This window comes from Camarhynchus parvulus, chromosome 2 (genome assembly GCF_901933205.1).
Source record: "Camarhynchus parvulus chromosome 2, STF_HiC, whole genome shotgun sequence".
NCBI lineage: Eukaryota > Metazoa > Chordata > Aves > Passeriformes > Thraupidae > Camarhynchus > Camarhynchus parvulus.
Window position 1 is genome coordinate 84,200,912 of NC_044572.1, and position 4,204 is coordinate 84,205,115.

The window sequence follows — 4,204 nt, forward strand, 5'->3', positions numbered from 1 at the left end:
TGTGAGAATTTTGCTGTTGAATGATGTAATATGTGTTACATGAATTACATTCATTAATGCAGGAAGCAAAAATTGCTACCATTTGCAGCTGCAATCAGGAAGGTTTTTTGCTTTTTCCCGTCTTTCCACTGATGCTGAAAAATTCACACCCTTTCATTTATCAGCACAGACAATCACATACACCACATGCTTATTATGATCTATTTATAGCAGCATTAAGTAGCTGCAGTGTGGTCAGCTGTGTGATTTCTCCTCACTTTGTAAGTACTGCAGAAGAAATTTTAAAAGTATGTTTGTTATCTCACCAGTCTGTGGTCTACAGGCCTAACATTTTATTTCAAAATGCTCATAAGTCTGATGTCTTCCCCCATTACTTTCAAAGGATAAAGAACAAATAAAGGCATAGAATCATCATTTTCTTAGCCTAATGCTTCAGAACAGGATAACCTATTTGTGCAGATCTAATTTTCCATAAATTCTGTAGTATAAGCTTGACTGGGAGTAGTCAGTCTTTCTTCAGTTTTAGACAAGTCTTAATAGTATTAAAGAGAGCAGAAGTTCGGCATAATACAAAAAAATCAGGTGTAACCATCAGTAGAAATAAAATTTCTTTTATTTCAACATGAAATTTATGACCCGCTTGGAATGCTGTATGTTGAGAAAGCTTTTCTCCATAGTTATAACAGTTTATTAGGCTACTGACAAAGAAATTAAAAACTGCCCCCATTAAAATGTTCTGAATCAAAGCCAATATTGTGGATCAAAGAGGACACAAAGAGGAGAGAAAAAGTCAAAGGTCAGAGCTTTTTGAAGTCTTGCTTTCTGAACACATCTGTGGAACCAAACTTTGAGGGTTCTGGAGAAAAATCTCCGTTTTCTTTGTGAAATGGATATCTGTGACTGGATTATGTGAGAATCTCTTGCTTGGAGCTTGGAAACTTCAGTTTCCATTGGTCTTAACCGGAACCAAATGCTTAATGTCACATTACTGTATTGCTTACTGTATCCATATATCTTGTATGAATATTCCATGTATGCACATAGAGATTACCCATCATGGCATATGGAATTTGACAGCACAGTTTAGCCTCACATTGCTTAAGTTGTTACTATGTTAAACTGATACTGTGTTTTGCTTTATGCTGTTAGCTGCTTGGATATAAATCACCATGTACTAGGAATTCAGATTAAAGAACGAGCTGAAATTAAAAGCAGAATTCCAGATCACTTGGATTAGTGTGATGCAAGCCCAAAAACATTGCCATGTTGGGATCTGCTATTGTACAACTGTGTCAGCAAAAAAAAAAAAAGGACAAAAGAAATCTGTCTTTTGGACAGGACTTTTGAAAAGCCTTTACATTTTTCACGAGATGCTAATAGGACACAGAAATTGTCCTCCTTTCCCTCTTGAAACAACATACCCAAATTCTTTAGATGAGGCTGACTGAGCCCTTCTGGTTGCATATCTAGAGCACAGCTTTAGTTTCGGCCAATCTGTGTAGATGCAGCAGCAACAGGAGCAGGTATTACATTTTTAAATTTTAAACTGTATCTTAACAGCTATTCTTCAAATTAGGAATCCACCTGGAGCTCCTAGAATTTCTCAAAATGGAAGTTAAGATACAGTAGACACCCTTGTTTCTAAGAATTCTGTTATGAATAGTATTTGGCATAGGAATGAAACTACTGCCATTTTCTGCCAGGTGCAGTTCTTGTTTGGACTTAACACAATTAGATTTTATAAAAGGAGCTTAATTAAATCCTGAAAAGCTCCCTGTTGAGTGGGGTATCTAGAAAGGCAATTTGCATCCAGCAGTTGTAACATCTCTCAACTCAATGTCCTTACCCGTTTTACAAAATGAGCTCAGTTTTGAGGTGGTCTTTTACATGACTCATGCTTCTCAATTTGTGTCCCCAAAGCCTCGTTGCATATGGTGATGTTCTTCAGGTCTTTCCAGCAGGTTTTGCTTTTCATAGAAGAATAAACATAGGTGAGTATGAAATGCTTTTGTATTCAAGGTATATGCCACCTACACTCACACACTTTGAGATCTGATGTATCATCAAGCTGAAAGAAATATGTTCCAGCCCCATGAGGTGTCAGTGACCGCCTTTGTATTACATGGAAAAAGGATCCATGGCATTTTGGTACTGCTACCAGGGATTAGTACTGCAACAGAGCCTGTCACAAAAATTCTCCTTTCTAATGGTTACTAAATATTCTTTTAAGCTCTGGAACCTTGTGCGTAGAAGTTGCTGCATAAAATATGTGAAAGTCTCTCTCTTAATTGTATTTGGTAAACTTTGCAAAGAAATTTGTGGAGCATGAGAAGGGCTCAGACCATAGATTTAGAAAATCTTGGCAGACTAATTTAAGACTGACAGTTCCTCAGAGCTCCTATTAAGAAATGTACTAGAAAATTTGAATGGTAAACACTGAATCTATCAGAAGTAATTGCTATTTCCTTTTCATTCTCAATATTGAATATTTACAGTACAGCACTACCTGAAGGCAAATATCAGAACTAGGTATAAACATGAGACACCATTGCAAAAATGACAGGACTCTTTGGAAGTTCATCCTTTTTCATCTAATTCAGTGCTACTGTGATTCAAGACCAGAACATATGCTAAAACCAGATTTTTTCACATTCATTCTTTAAAGTACTTTCTCTTTGTTCAAATAAAGTGAGGAAACAATGGCCAGTGCAATAAATCTGAGTGCTTGCCTGATATTTTTTTAACTTCTAATGATCTTTCATTTCTAATGATCTTAAAGTCTAATGATCTTAAGTGATATCATAATTTAAATCCTTATTTAAAAAAACCCAACAAAATCCCCCTCCCCCCAAAAAACCAAAACCAACACAGCTAACAAGCTTAAATTCCTTCCTTAAAAAAAAATAAATAATCAAACCTGTGTCATTTGCAGGATATGGGAACATTTTTCCACGACATTACTGTTGGTAAATGTCAAACGTTGTTTATAGAGCTAAAAGCATTAGGAACCAAGATTGGGATCATCATACTTTGTAATATAAATTTTTAAAGGTTAATCTTACATGATTAGCTCAGCTAAACAATGCTAAGCACACAGTAAATTGATTAATGCAACTCACTATAAATGCCTTCAATCTTTTGTTCCGAGCTTCCTAAATATTGATCTATTTAATTTCACAGTCATAAAGTTTGCACATACATTGACATATCTGAAAGATTATACATAGTTTTTCTACTGTTATTCATCCAAAGAAATGTAAGAAGAAAAGTTTAATTCGTCTGTAACAAGAATTACAATCAACTGGAGAAGATACATGCAAAGAAACAAATGTGTGCTTTCCTGAGATTCAAGTTTAATTGCAATTCATTACTTAAATTCTTTTTGTGCCATTCTTTTTTTTGCCAACATTTCAATCAACTTCTAAAACAATACTATATATCTTATTACTCCTTTCAAGGTGACAGGACAAAATAATGTCACATTTGTTATGAAAAATCTAGCGGAAAAAACAAATTTTTGCATTTAATAGCATTTTAAACTCTCACTGTTTACAGTGTCCTATCACCTCAAAATATCTTGAGATATATTAATATATATATAGAGAGAGAGAGAGAGGGAAAGAGAGATAGATAGATAGATAGATAGATATAGATATAGATGATATATATTTTGATTTCCAACTCTATTTTGCTGATAGTTGAAATGGCCTTCAAATGGGAGCAAATTAATTTTTCAGTTATTGAAATGCTCCTTTACATTGATGTTACTGCACAGAAAGAGGTCTTATGTGTATATGAGACTATTTACTGAGTGACAGCTCATAAGGAGGCCAAAACATACATAATAGACTATTAATTCCTTTCTTGTTTTTATATGCCATGAACTTGAAAAACAAGAGAGAAGATTGCATCTGAAAACTAGCTGCTTAAAATAAACTATTTCATTCAAATCTTTGAAGAAACAAATTCCTTATTAACATGACTTGTATAACTATAACCTTTTAAACTATACGGGGCTTAGATTTTTAAGAAAAGTTATATATATAATATATTTGTATATAAAATTGGGAAGGAAGGAGATTATAACTTCTTTTGCTACTTCTGATAGAAGATTATGTTTATTGCTGCTGATTGTCTTCAATACCAAATGATTTAAAAGACCCTTTAAATTACTGGCAACCATACTTTGGAAAAAGAAAAGATT